The sequence below is a fragment of the Trichechus manatus genome, unplaced genomic scaffold, assembly GCF_000243295.1.
Source record: "Trichechus manatus latirostris isolate Lorelei unplaced genomic scaffold, TriManLat1.0 scaffold00042, whole genome shotgun sequence".
In the NCBI taxonomy this organism is placed as follows: domain Eukaryota; kingdom Metazoa; phylum Chordata; class Mammalia; order Sirenia; family Trichechidae; genus Trichechus; species Trichechus manatus.
Window position 1 is genome coordinate 16119174 of NW_004443978.1, and position 15845 is coordinate 16135018.

At 41.2% G+C, this 15845-nt stretch overlaps 1 protein-coding gene across 8 annotated transcripts in view; it reads left to right on the top strand.

Moving 5' to 3' along the window:
- Positions 1–11497: 11497 nt before the first annotated feature.
- Positions 11498–15845, top strand: part of TASP1 (taspase 1) — a 383025-nt gene continuing 378677 nt past the window's right edge. For 6 of the 8 annotated variants that reach the window (XR_002824104.1, XM_023731431.1, XM_023731432.1 and 3 more), the window contains exon 1: positions 11506–11540. The gene's annotated coding sequence lies outside the window, so the exon portion shown is untranslated. Of the gene's footprint in view, positions 11541–15845 lie in introns of all 8 variants that reach the window. The other 2 variants (XM_023731437.1, XM_004376460.1) reach the window with 1 other exon arrangement.

Below are 15845 nucleotides of genomic sequence, written 5' to 3' on the forward strand. Positions count from 1 at the left end.
AATTAGAGGCCACCAGGATGTGATTTGGGCACCAGAGGCATCTGCTACAAAATGTGAGCAGCCAGGATAAACCCAGATATACTACAGACTAATTGGTGATTGGAACATACAATGCCATCATACTATCCTATCTACTTTTAGTACACATCTTTGAAAACTTGTGTATTACTTACTTTTTATAAAAAGAAAAAATTACAACTTAATATATAATTTACAAATTATTTCCTTTCAATGTCATCCTCACACTTAAGAGAAACACTGAAATAGAAGCTAAATAATCTCACTTTTCTTCCAAATACTATCAGGCACACTCTTCCCAGGTAAAGGTTATAAAGGATTGAGAAATGCTATTTGTTCTAAACCACATAAAACAATAAGGGCTAATAATTCCAAACAAATGATCTGTTTAAAGTTTGCTGAAACTGCATTGAATTCTCATGACAACGTAGTATAGGCAGATATTAAGAAAATACAGGGAGACAGAGAATCCTGACTGGTCTTATTTCAGACAAGGTTACACCCAAACTATCCTGGAAAATGGACATCTGTTGTTTTTGAAATGTGGCATCCATGTCCCCTTTCTTTGGGAAACAGTTCCTCAACTTCTCTTCCCCATTTTAAGCCATTTTAGTGGGATAATTAGTTCAAGTGCCTTGCCCTCTCTTGGACCCAGTGTGAGCACATGATCCAATTTATGCCACAGTTTTTTTTCCCCTGGAATTTTCATCTTAAACAGGGAGACACAAGAACCAAAAACAGATGAAGTTGATTCACCCCACGGTGGAATAGCTTGTCCATTAGTCAAATAGCTTGTCCATTAGTACTTGAGAGATAGCTAGAACTTTTCTGGTTCCTATCTTTCCTGAGAGTTTTCCCTTTGATTCTGTGAGCCACCTTATCCTTTTAATAAATTTATTTTTTACTTTACTTAGCCAGGGTGGTCTTCGTCACATGAAACCATAGAATCCTTTCTGAGCATGGTAGTTTGTCTCCAAGAGAAGAGTTACTAATTAGTATATAACAATTTCTTAAATACACATCTGGCCTTTAACTTTTTCAGGTTGCTAAACCTCTTTACCATAAGTTGAGTTGCGTCAAGGGGTTATTAAAGTTTCATATCCAATTACATTTACTGCCTCTGGGCTGGGAAAGGGGAAAGCTGGGTGGCTGAAGAACAGGAGTGGGAGAAAGCCTTAACACCAAGCTTTGTGTCTTTGAATTTTGTGCCATATGAAAATTACACCACCTCAAAACAAACAAATAAAGTTAAATTAAGAACAGAAAACCAAAATTGTATGTTACTAATGGTTTTTAAACATTAACCCAATAGAAACATTGGTGGAATCTTGAACAGGTACCTCCCAAGAAAGATTTCCAAATGGCCAATACATATGAAAAGTTGTCCAACTTCATTAATCATTAGGTAAACATAAATTAAAGCCTCAAAATGAAATCATTCATGCCAAACAGAATGGCTAAAATTAAAAAGATGGACAAGGCTAAGTATTGGCAAGTATGTGGAGCAACTGGAGCCCTCACACTTTGCTGATGAGAGTGGATATCAATATAAGCACTGTCTTAGTTATCTAGTGCTGCTCTAACAGAAATACCACAAGTGGGTGGTTTTAACAAACAAATTAATTTTCTCTCAGTTTAGAAGTCTACAAGTTTGAATTCAGACTGCCAGCTATAAGGAAATGCTTTTTCTCTCTGTCAGCTCTAGGGAATGTCCCCATCTCTTTTTAGCGTCTGTTCCTTGGTTCCTTGGTGATCTCCATGTGGCTTGGCATTTATCTTCTCCCATTTTTGCTTGCTTCTCTGTGCCTAAACTGCTTGTTTTATATCCCAAAGGTGATTAGCTTAAGATCTACCCTACGCTGATATAGCCTCATTGACATAACAAAGAAAACTCAATTCCCAAATGGGTTTACATACACAAGTATAAGGATTAAGATTTACAACACATATTTTGGGAGACACAATTCAGTTCATAACAACCACTTTGGAAAATGTTTTGGCATTATCCATTGAGGCAGAACATAAGCAAATCCCATAAATCAGCAATCTACTCCTAACTATATACCGAACAGAATGTGTACCTAGGTATAGTAAAAGACGTCCTGGAATGGTCATAACAGCACTATTTCTAATAGCTCCAAACTTCAAAGCACATAAATGCCTATAAACAGTGGAATGGTTAAGTTGACACACTATAAATAATATGTAGCTATGAGATGAACATATAATATGGATGAATTTCAAAGCATAATGTTTATGGACACAAAAGAGTTCAAATATAAAATTCCACTTAGGTAAACACAAAATCTGTTTGTCGTACTGTGGGGGCTTGTGTGTTATTGTGATGCTAGAAGCTATGCCACTAGTATTAAAATACTAGCAGGGTCCTCCAAGGCAGACAGGTTTCAGCTGAGCTTCCAGACTAAGACGGACTAGGAAGAAGGACCCAGCAGTCCACTTCTGAAAAGAATTAGCCAGTGAAAACTTTATGAATAGCAGTGGGACATTGTCTGATATAATGCCAGAAGATGAGCCCCTCAGGTTAGAAGTCACTCAAAAGACGACTGGGGAAGAGTTGCATCCTCAAAGTAGAGTTGACCTTAATGACATGGATGGAGTCAAGCTTTTGGTACCTTCATTTACTGATGTGGCACGACTCAAAATGGAAAGAAACAGCTGCAAACATCCATTAATAATTGGAACGTGGAATGTAAGAAATATGAATCTAGGAAAATTGGCAACCATCAAAAATGAAATGGAATGCATAAAGATTGATATACTAGGCATTAGTGAGATGAAATAGACTGGTATTGGCCATTTTGAATTGGACTATCATATGGTCTGCTATGCTGGTAATGAAAACTTGAAGAGGAATGGCATTGCATTCATCTTCAAAAAAGAACGTTTCAAGATCTATCCTGAAGTACAGTGTTGTCAGTGATAGGATAATATCCATATGCCTACAAGGAAGACCATTAATACAACTATTATTCAAATTTAATCGCGCACCAACCACTAAGGACAAAGATGAAGAAACTGAAGAACTTTATCAACTTCTGCAGTCTGAAATTGATTGAACATGCAATCAGGATGCATTGATAATTACTGGCGATTGGAATGCAAAAGATGGAAACAAAGAAGAAGGGTAGGTAGTTGGAAAATATGGCCTTGGTGATAGAAATGATTCCAGAGATCGCATGATAGAAGTTTGCAAGACCAATGACTGCTTCCTTGCAAATGCCTTTTTTCAACAACATAAACGGTGACTATACAAGTGGACCTCACCAGACGGAATACACAGGAATCAAATCGACTATATCTGTGGAAAGAGACGATGGAAAAGCTCAATATCATCAGTCAGAACAAGGCCAGGGGCCAACTGCAGAACAGACCATCAATTGCTCATATGCAAGTTAAAGTTTAAACTGAAGAAAATTAGAACAAGTCCATGAGAGCCAAAGTACAACCTTGAGTATATCCCACTTGAATTTAGAGACCATCTCAAGAACAGATTTGATGCGGTGAACACTAACGACCAGTCGAGTTGTGGGATGACATCAAGGATATCATACATTAAGAAAGCAAGAGGTCATTAAAAAGACATGAGAAAAAGAAAGGACAAAAATAGATGTCATAAGAGACTCTGAAACTTGCTCTTGAACATTGAGTAGCTAAAGTAAAAGGAAGAAAAGATGAAGTAAAAAAGCTGAACAGATTTCAAAGGGCGGCTCTGGAAGACAACCTAAAGTAGTAAAATGACATGTGCAAAGCCCAGGAGACAGAAAACCAAAAGGGAAGAACACACTTGGCATTTCTCAAGCTGAAAGAACTGAAGAAAACACCCAAGCCTCCCGTTGCAGTATTGAAGGACTCTACATGGAAAATATTAAATGATGCAGGAAGCATCAAGAGAAGATGGAAGGAATACACAGAGTCACTATATCAAAAAGAGTTGGTTGGTATTCAGGCATTTCAGGAGGTAGCATATGATCAGGAACCCATGGTACTGAAGGAAGAAGTCCAAGTTGCACTGAAGGCATTGGCAAAAAACAAGGCTCCAGGAATTGACAGAATACCAATTGAGACGTTTCAACAAATGGATGCAGCTCTGGAAGTGCTCACTTGTCTATGCCAAGAAATTTGGAAGATGGCTACCTGGCCAACTGACTGGAAGAAATCTATATTTATGCCTATTCCCAAGAAAGGAGATCTAACCGAATGCGGAAATTATCCAACAATATCATTAATACCACACACAAGTAAACTTTTGCTGAAGATCATTCAAAAGTGGCTACAGCAGTATATCAATAAGGAACTGCCAGAAATTCAAGCCAGATTCAGTAGAGGATGTGGAACCAGGGATATCGTTGCTGATGTCAGATGGATCCTGGCTGAAAGCAGACAATACCAGAAAGATATTTACCTGTGTTTTATTGAGTACACAAAGGCATTAGGCTGTGTGGACCATAACAAATTATGGATAACATTGTGAAGAGTGAGAATTCTAGATCACTTAATTATGCTCATGAGGAACCTGTACATAGATCAAGAGGCAGTTGTTCAAACAGAACAAGGGGATACTGCGTGGTTTAAAGTCAGGAAAGGTGTGCGTCAGGGTTGTATCTTTTCACCATACTTACTTAATCTGTATGCTGAGCAAATAATCTGAGAAGCTGGACTATATGAAGAAGAATGGGGCATCAGGATTGGAGGAATACTCATTAACAACCTGCGTTATGCAGATGATGCAACCTTGCTTGCTGAAAGTGGAGGGGACTTGAAACACTTACTTATAAAGATCAAAGACCATAGCCTTCAGTATGGATTACACCTCAACTTAAAGAAAACAAAAATCCTCACAACTGTACCAATAAGTGACATTATGATAAACGGAGAAAAGACTGAACTTCTCAAGGATTTCATTTTACTTGGATCTACAATCAACAATCGTGGAAGTAGCAGTCAAGAAATCAAACGATGTGTTGCATTGGGCAAATCTGGTGCAAAAGACCTCTTTAAAGTGTCAAAAGCAAAGATGTCACCTTGAAGACGAAGGTGCACCTACCCAAGCCATAATGTTTTCAGTTGCCTCATGTACATTCGAAAGCTGGATAATGAATAAGGAAGACTGAAGAAGAATTGATGCCCTTGAATTGTGGTGTTGGCGAAGAATATTGAGTATACCACAGACTGCCAAAAGAACGAACAAATCTGTCTTGGAAAAAGTACAGCCAGAAAGCTCCTTAGAAGCAAAGATGAAGAGATTACATCTCACATACTTTGGACATGTTATCAGGAGGGATCAGTCCCTGAAGAAGGACATTATGCTTGGTAAAGTAGAGGGTCAGCGAAAAAGAGGAGGGCCCTCAATGAGATGGATTGACACAGTGGCTGCAAGAATGGGCTCAACCATAATAAAGATTGTGAGGATGGTATAGGACTGGGCAGTGTTTCATTCTGTTGTACAGAGGGTCACTATGAGTTGTAAAAGGCTCGACAGCACCTAACAGCAACAACAACAAACACAAAATACTGTATTGCCTGTATTCTACCTCTGGTGATGGGCTTTATGTGCTAGGTTTTAATATTTGTGAGCCTGTTCAAGTGTACATTTTAAAAGACACATGGTTTACTTGCACGAAACTGTTTAGTTTTAAGAGATTGTTTGTTTGAAGTGGTTTTTGTGGGTGTGAAACAAATGGTGAGAATTTTAATTGGTCCGTCTAACCAAAGAGTCAGCAGTTCAAATCTACCAGCTGCTCCTTGGAAACCCTACCGAGTAGTTCTACCTTGTCCTATAGTGTCACTATGAGTTGGAATTGACTCAATGGCAACAGGTTTGGTTTTGGTTTTATTACAGTATTGAAATTAATTTATCCAGTCTTGTTCATGCCCTGATTTTATATGCTTGTATCTATCAATAAAACATTATGATAATCAAAAAACACCAAACTTGTTGCCATCGAGTTGATTCTGACTCCTAGTGACCATATAAGACAGGGTAGAACTGCCCAATAGGATTTCCAAGGCTGTAATCTTTATGAAAGCCAACTGCCACATCTTTCTCCAGCACAGCGGCTTGGTGGGTTCGAACTGCTGTCCTTTTAGTTAGTAGCCGAGTGCTTAACCACTGCACCAACAGGACTTCTTAAAACATAGTGATACTTGGGGGAAAACAACAACAAAAACAACAGACAAAATGATTATCTTGCTGACGTATGAGGTTAGAAGTCAGAATTACCCTGGGGAGGGCTTGTGACTCCTCTCACTTGATTTGAATGGTGGTTTCATGGTGTACTCACTTTGTGAAGATTCATCAAGTTGTACTTTTTTGTATTTATGTTACACTTCAATTTAAAAAAAAGTTTTTGAATCCCTGTCTTAATGGAGCTGACATTGCAGTAGAGATAGTCAATAACTGAAATAAATCAGAAATAATTACAGAGGGTTAGATGGGGCTAGAGGCCTGTAGTGGTTACCAAACCAAAACCCCTTGACACTGAGTGGATTCTGACTCATAGCAAGCCTATAGGGCAGAGTAGAACTGCCCCATAGGATTTCCAAGAGCAGATGGTGGATTCGAACTGCCAACCTTTTGGTTAGCAGCTGACCACTTAACCACTGCATCACTCTGTAGTGGTTAAGTGCTTGTTTTTTTGGTTTGGTTTTAGATGGGGCTATGTGTACGGACAAAGATAAAGCAAGAAAGAGAGGGCTAGAAGGGGGATGCGTTTCCGTATTAAAATAGAGTGGTCTGGGAAAGCTGGTGAGAAGCTGACATTGGTTCTAGTTCAGTAAGTCTCATTTAATCTTCACAACAACCTTATGAGAGAGGGAGGCACTATTATTAATTAAAAAAAAAAGTGAAGTTAGGCAACTGAGGAAAAATGTGCTAGATTAAACCACAAACTGGTACAGTTGACTGATCAGGGAACACATTTATATTTTCCTGTGAATGAGGGAAGACTACATAGGTGGCCATATACTTAGCAGAAAGGCAGACAGACAGACAGTAAGGGTGAAAATAGAAATGGAGACTAGGCTGCCTTTAACAGTAGCCTTTTTAGTCTTTGTCAGGGGTCAGAGGATGTCCTTGTTGTCATCAGGACTTGAAATTGTCATCAAGTAATCTCTGGTTTCCACCATCTACCTGTCAGTTTGTCGTACTGTGGTAGCTTGTATGTTGCTGTGACGCTAGAAGCTATGCCACCAGTAGTTCAGATACCAGCAGGGTCACCCATGGTGAACAAGGTTTTGGCAGAGCTTCCAGACTAAGACAGACTAGGAAGAAAGGCCAGGCAATCTACTTTTAGAAATTAGCCAGTGAAAACCCTATGGATCACAACAGAATATTTCTGATATAGTACTGGAAGATGGGCTCTGTCTTAGTCATCTAGTGCTGTTATAACAGAAATACCACAAGTTGATGGCTTTAACAAAGAGAAGTTTATTCTCTCACAGTCCAGTAGGCTAGAAACCCAGATTCAGGGCATCAGCTCCAGGGGAAGGCTTTCTCTCTCTTTCAGCTCTGGAGGAAGGTCCTTGTGATGCATCAATCTTCCCTTGGTCTGGGAGCATCTCAGTGCAGGAACCTCAGGTCCAAAGGACGCACTCTGCTCCCAGCACTGCTTTCTCCGTGGTATGAGGTTCCCACGTGTCTCTGCTCACTCTCTCTTTCATACCTCAAAAGAGATTGGCTTAAGACACTACCTAATCTTGTAGACCTCATCAATATAACTGCCAGTAATCCATCTTATTACATTATAGTGATAGCATTTACAACACATAGGGAAATCACATCAGATGATAAAATGGTAGACAATCATACAGTACTGGGAATCGTGACCTAGCCAATTGTCAGATATTTTGGGGGGACACAATTCAATACATGACAGGCCCCCTAGGTTGGAAGACTCTCAAAATTCACAGTGGCTGCAACAATGGACTCGAACATACCAAATATCGTGAAGATGGCACAGGACTGGTCAATGGTTCATTCTATTGTACACAGGGTTGCCATGAGTTGGTGCCATCTTGACAGCAACCAGTAACAATAACAAAAATCTCTGGTTTGTCTTGTTCAGAGTTTTCAAGAATTAAGCAAGGGAAAAGGAATCTGTTTGAAGGACAGGGAGTACATTATAGTTAACTGAAAGAAAAGCTAAAGAACCAGGCTTTGAAAGAAGACAAGCACCCAGGCAGCAGCTGGGAATCTGGTAGCATTGGCTGGATAAATGAATACCCACTGCTTTCACCCTTTGAGTTATTCCTGCCAAGGTTCAAATTCCAGGCAAAGAGCATCTTTGGCTTAGTAGGGTCATTTGTCCACCACTTGTCAGGCAAGGATGTAGCATCTTTATTGACAGTCCCACTAACACAAGATATAATGGGAAAGGGGCAATTCCTGGAAGTGAAGCTAAGTGGGGTGCTATTACCAAAACAAGGGGGCTTTATTGCTGGGCAGGCAAACAAACAGCTGTGGGCCACAGGTTTGTCTGTAAGGTTGTTGCAGTTCATCTGTCATTGAAACTCTCATTTGTCTGTGTGGTAGGAAAAATTCTAAGACGGCCTTCAGGCCCCTAGGATTTCCACCCCCTGATGCACATGCCCTGCATAATCCTCTCTCCTTGAGTGTAGGTGGAATCTGTGGATATGATGGGATATCACTCTCATAACTAGGTTCTTAAACATTTGACTTTGGGTTAATTAAAAGGGAGGTTATCCTGGGGGGCCTGACCTAATCAGGCAAGTCCTTTAGAAGGTGGAAAAGTCAGAGTGGCCTGCTCCTGCTGATCCTGAAGAAGATGAAAGCTTCTATGAGATCTGTAGCTGCAAGGAACTGAATTCAGCCAACAACCTGAATGAGCCTGGAAGAGGACCCTGAGCATCAAATGAGATTGCAGCTCTGACAGATACCTTAATTGCAACCTTGTGAGACTTCAGCAGAGGATTCGGCTAACCTGTGCCTGGATACCTGACTCACAGAAACTGTGAGATAGGAAATTTGTGTTAAGCAGCTAAATGTGTGGTAATTTGTAACACAGTAATTGAAAATGAATACATTTTACTACCTTTATACAATGTTTCTGACATATCTGTTAAAGTAATAGTGTTTTCAAGAATAGCAAATGGGGGAGGTTCCTGGAGAACCAAGGCAGAGGGGGCTTACCTAGGTCCAAGACACAGCAGAAATTATCATTTGAGATAAGACAAGCAGTTCCTCAGCTGCTTGCTGTTTGGGATTTAGAGATGGGGAACAGGGAGAAAGCTCACCGGATTTTTCTGGAAGTAGAGAACTTTCTTTCATATTTAACATTTTGGGTGAATTGATTAGATAACGGTTCATTCTCAATACTTAAGAGGATCTGAGAGCTACTGCACCCAACTCAGTTTAGAAATTTGAAAAATTGGGTCCAAAGGCAGGTTAGATGGACTTTTGTTACTTTACTTGAACAGCATTAAGGCACTAGAGGATGGCAAAGGTAGTGTCTAGGTGGGGTACCCGAGATAAAGACATGCAGAGCAGCAGAGGGAGGTGATTGTTACAAGCCTGCTAAATTCTGGGAACCAGTAGGTAACAACATTGTCCAAGAAATGGTGCCATCGAGTTGATTCCAACTCATAGCGACCCAATGTGACAGAGTAGAACTGCCCCCATAGGGTTTCCAGGGCTTAATGGAAGCAGCTCTCCAGGTCTTTCTCCCTTGGAGCTGCTGCGTGGGTTTGAACCTCCCGGCTCTTACCCATTGCACCAGCAGGACTCCTTGTCAAAGAAATGGGAGGGAGCATATCTATGCATTTAAAAAACCTTAACATTTTTCTTTTATTCCTGCCTGTTTCAGCTAATACTGCTGTGTAAAAAACCACTCCAAAGTTAACGGTGTAAAGGAGCAACCATTTAATTATGCTCATGGATCCTGTGGGTCAGGGATTCAGAAAGGGCACAGTGGGGAGGGATTCTGTCTGCTCCCTAAAGTCTGGAGCCAAACTTTCTGGCACTGTCTAACAGGATCCCCATTTTTCCAGCTTCCAGTAACATTTTTCTCAGTGTCCTTTAAGCCTTCACTGACAGCCTCCGTAAGGCCTTTTAGACTTTTGCTAACATTCTCCTTTAGGCTCCATTCCTTGCCTTGATGGTCCACCTAGTCCCAGAGCCAATGCTTTATGTTTGTTATGGCAGCATTCCACTTCCAGGTAACAAAATTTGCTTCAGTTATTATTGCTATGTAATAAATGGTTACTATTACTATGTAATCAACAGTCAGTGGTAGAAAATAACAAAGAAAAAAAAAAGCCCCAATCTACATAATAAAACCTAGGAATCCAAGCTAGTTATAGGAGTGGGGAGATGGGAGATGACTGATCATGGAGGATAAGGTTGGCCAACTGGGAGATACTGAAGTTGTCCTGAACTGTGAGGATATCCTCCCAGCCACTGCTGGGTTTCTTTGGGCTTTTACTGGCAGGGCTGTGGCATGAAGCCTTCAGTACAAGAGCTGATGAACTGCCCTCTGGTATATTTGACAAGAGATAGTTTCTGAAAGGTTAAGTCAGCTGTTCAAGGGTGAAATATAAACCCAGATTTTCTTGGTTCCAGAACACTTGCTCTTCACTTCTACGCTACTGATGTTTATCTTTTCTTGACTTATTGTTGTTATGTGCTGTCGAGTAGACGACCCTATATGATGAGTAGGAATGCCCCATAGGGTTTCCAAGGAGCAGCAGGTGGATTTGAACTGCCGACCTTTCGGTTAGCAGCCTGAGATCTTAAACACTTCACCACCACGGCTTCTTTCTTGACTTAGACATAAGTTTTTTTAGTCAAACGCTTATTTTAATATATATTCCTTTTCAAATCTAAAATTCTATTTTTACAGATAACTATGAGTCAGAACCAACTCTGCAGCACCAAACAACTTAACAGTCCTAGATCCTAGATGGTAAAAGAAAGGCCACCTACAATTTCATTCTCCCCACTGCAAGGCTGACTCCAACCTCCCATACACAATTCCGGCAGAACCCTAGTTTTCTGTAGTCTATAGAGAGGCTGCAAAGATTAAATGAAATTAAGCTCTCAACTGACACCTCAATCCACAAGGACGGCGCAGGAACAGGCAGCGTTTTACCCCCTTGTGCATGGGGTAGCCATGAGCTGGGAGCCGACTCCACTGCAGCTAAACAACTTTCATTCATTTCATTCCACAGTATCAGTCGGCCAATCACGTCCATCAGATAAAGTCACATCCTGTGGGCTCCTGGAGGAGCAGGTCGGGAAGAGAAAGCAATGGCGCCTGCGCAGCTGAGGACGCGGGGAACACGTGAAGCCTGTGCTGCACCTCAGCGGCCAGGTGAGCGGCCCTGAGGCACAGGGCGGAGTTAGAACAGCACTTGAGCACCCGCTTCCGGCCACGTGATCACGCGCGTGACCAATGGGAAAACGTGACGTCCCTCTCTTCGCTTCCTCACCCTGGCAACCGACGGGTGACTACTTCCGGTGCTGTGAGGGATCCGGGCTGAAGCGGGTGAGTGTCCCTGTTTCTCACGCTGTCCGCGCCTTTGCCGCCTCTTGGCAGCTCCGTCCGTCCGGGCCGGTACAGCTGCCAGGACATCCTATCCGGGGCCAGAAGGGGCGGCGCGCAGGACGCCCCCTGCTCGGGGCGGAGTTGGGGAAACGGGCCCGGGATGTCCCTGGTCCCCAAGTCTTGTTCGCGCGTGGGGCCCGCGGCGGCCCGTTTCCCACCCTTGCGTCAGGGCTGGTGACTTCTCCTCTCCGGAAACGGGGGAAGGACTGTGTGTGTGTAGCCTTGCGGCTCTTCACCCACGTTGCAGTCGTGGGTTGGGGGTGTCGCCGGCCCCCAGGCTGGCAGAGACGCGAGGGTGTGCGCGTTACTCCTGGGTGGTCGGTTGGGGGCAAGGAAGCCCTGTTGTGCAATAGAATCCTGGTTAGAGTCCGGAGGAACATTAACATTTAGTGCTCAGGCAGAGGAGGAGGATAGGACTGTAAGATGGAGAAGGAGCAACTGGAAAGGAGGGTGGGGAACAGGAGCTGGAGGATCACTGGAATTGGAGGGCATCATAATTTCAGGAAGCAGAGAGTTCAGCTTGATTCACATCTCTACGGGAGGGTAAAGAAAAGGTGTTTTGGGGACCATTTGACTTAGATCCTTGAATACTAAGCTAAGGACTTTTTATTTATACACGTGGGAGTTTAATTATATCCCTTTTTGTTTGCTTTAAATTCAGCCTCTCCCACCCCTTACAAAAAGTAGTGCATGCTTTTTAAGTAATAACTGGAAAATGCAGAAATATTTGAAAGGAGACCACCAACCAGTAGTTCTACCAACCTAACGTTTTGATCTGTTTCCTTCTAATTTTTTTTGTAGCATATTCTTACCCTACTTAATATCATAGTGTGTGTGTAATGAATGTATAACTAAAAAGGATAATTTGTGTACACCACATCCATGTGTGGATAGATCATTGTTTTCTTTCATTAAGTTGAGCTATAACTCATATACCACAAGAGTCACCCGTTTGATATGTACTCTTCAATGCTTGTGCCGTCATCAACTATTTTCAGAACATTTTCATCACCCAAAAAGAAACCTTGTGTCCATTAGAGTCATTTCCCATTCACTCCCCAGTTGCTGGCAACCACTAATCTACTTTCTCTTTCTACGGATTTGTGTATTTTGGACATTTCTTGTAAATGGAATGATACAATATGTGACCTTTTGTGCATGGCTTCTTTCACCTAGCATAATGTTTTGAAGATTCATCCATGCTGTAGTACGTATCTGTACTTCATTCCTTTTTATTGCGGAATAACATTCCATTATGTGGATATACCACGTTTTGTTTATCCATTCATCCACGGGTGGACATTTGGGTTGTTTCCACCTTTTAGATATTATGAGTAATGCTGCTATGAACATCTGTATACAAGTTTTTGTGTGGCTATGTGTTTTCAGTTCTCTTGGGTGTATACCTACGAGTAGAATTGCTTAGCCATATGGTTATTCTGTGTTAACTTTTTATTCTCCTTTTATTTATTTTGTTGTTGAGTAGATACACAGAAAAACATATACTAATTTAACAGTTTCTACGTGTACAGTTTAGTGACATTGATTACATTCTTTGGCTTTTTCAACCATTCTCACCCTCCTTTTCTGAGTTGCTCTGTCATTAACATACACTCACTGTCCCCCAAGGTTCCTATCTAATCTTTCGAGCTGTTGTCAATTTTATTCCATAGGGATATTTCTTAAAAGAGCATAATGCTCAAGGCCGACTTTTTTTATTAGTTAAGCTCAACTGTTGTTCAGTTTTAAGATGACTTCAGGGGATATTTTTGGATTAATGTTTAAAGATGATCTTGCAGCAATAGTTTCAGGGGTTCATCCATCCTCCATGACTCCAGAAAGTCTAAAGTCCATGAGAACTTGAAATTCTGTTCTGCATTTTCTATCTCTGAAACCTCAAAAGTCCTAGCTCTACCCTTGAACGCTTCAAAGGCCGTGGCCACACCCTTTGAAACTGAGGCATCTCTGCTTCCTGTGCTGTTTCCAACAGTTCTGCTGAACTGATCTCCCAGATGCTCCAGGGATGGTTCTTTTTTTTGATTTCCTTGGTGAACATTCTAGTTCATATATGTCCTTAGTTTGTACAACAGAATTTTCCAAATCTTTAAGTTTTGTTTTCATTTTGCACAGTCCATCTCTTTCCTCTTGCATTTTACTATAAACAGCAAGGAGAAACCACGCGGCCTGTTTAAGATCTTGCTTGGTAATCTCCTCAGCCAGATATCCAAGTTCATCACTCCCAGGTTCTGCCTTCCACTCAACATTTGAAAATAATTCAGACAAGTTCTTTGCCACTGCATAAAAAGCATCGCCCTTCCTCCATTGTCCAATCACATGTTCATCACTTTCTTTTAAAGCCTCACCTGGAGCGCATTTAACGTCCACATTTCTAGCAGCATTCTGTTGCTGGTGCCATAGGTATTCTCTAAGATGATACTCTCTGTAGCTCTCCTTACTTCCTTCTGAGCCCTCACCAGAATTACCTTTGACATCCATACTTCTACCAACAGTCTCTTCAAGGCAATCCAGGCTTTTACTATTAAAAAGCAAACCAAACCCATCGCCATTGAGTTGATTCTGACTCACAGCTTCTACACATTACCACACTTCAACATTTTTATTTCTCAGAGTTTAGGAGGTTAGAAGTCAGAATTCAGAGCACTGACTCTAGGGGAAAGCTTTCTGTCTGTTGGCTCTGGAGGAAGGTCCTTGTCTCTTCTGAGCTTTTGCTCCTTGGCAATCTTCATGTGGCTTGGCATTTCTCTTTCCGCATCTCTGCTTACTAGTTTGGGTTTAATCCCTTTTATATCTCAAAAGAGATTAACTTAAGACACACCCTATACTAATCCTGTCTTATTAACATAACAAAGACAACCCATTCCCAAATGGGATTATAACTATAGGCATAGAGGTTAGGATTTACACCACATATTTGTGGCGGACACAATTCAATCCATAACAGCTGCTTCCCCTTTAGAGATGAGCAGACCCCTCTCCATGACTCCTTTTTGCACCTTTGAGAAGGCTGATTGATTCTTCATTTGACAAAGGTTTGATGAATGCTGATTGTGTACTGTACGGCACTGTTCTAGGTGCTTGGATACGTCAGTGAACAAAACAGACAAAAGTCCCTGCCCTCATGGAGCTTATGTTCTAGTTAGGAGAGACTGGCAATAAACAATAAATTTAAGGAAAAAACAAAGTTTATAGTGTATCATTCAGGGTTCTCCAGAGAAACAGAACCAATAGAATATATATATGTATGCATACATATATATATGTATACATATAGACACACAAGTTTCCCCCACTATCTGAAAGTAGAATGTTCCTGTGATACCTTTTATAAGCCGAAATGGCATAAAGCAAAGAATCAGTTACCATTAATTTATACGAAAACATTTCTGAGCATTTCCAGACCCAAAAAATGACCTCCCCAAAACCTAAAATAACACTAAACAAAAAAGAAAAAAAACAAAACAAAACCCCAAACCCATTGCCATCAAGTCGATTCTGACTCATAGCGACCGTATAGGACAGAGTAGAACTGCCCCATAGAGTTTCCAAGGAGTGGCTGGTGAATTTGAACTCCTGACCTTTTGGGTAGCATCCGAGCTGTTAACCACTGCACTACCACCAGCGCTCCATAAAAATAACACTAACGTATAGTAAAAGTGGGAATGATATGGTAAATAGTCTATATAAAGCAGAAATAATGAATAATGTATGTACAGCATAGTTTCACAGACAGAGTTCAAAGCTGTGACGACTTGATGCTGAGATGCTGAGTGTAGTTTCCAGGGAAGGAGCTTGGCGACATCACTCTTGCTGCTAAGGGTGTGTGCTGCCTCTTTAACAGCTCCCTGCAAAACAAAACTGCTGAATGCTATTTCTGAATTTCGCCTTTTTTTGTAAAAGCGAAACCCCTCTTCGGATTTCTTTTGGTTAGCGAAAACATTAGTAGGTCTTTTGTAAAAGCAAAGTGGCATAAAGCAAACTTTCAAAAAGCAGAGGATACCACTTTTGTAATGTACCAAAAAAACTGAATTTTTGATTCAATCAGTTCCAACTCATAACAACCCTATAGGACTGCCATAGGGTTTCCAAGGAGCAGCTAGTGGATTTGAACTGTCCACCTTTTGGTTAGCAGCCGAGTTCTTAACTACTGTACCACCAGGGCTCCGTATAATACATACATACACACACACACACACACACACACACACACACACACACACACACGAT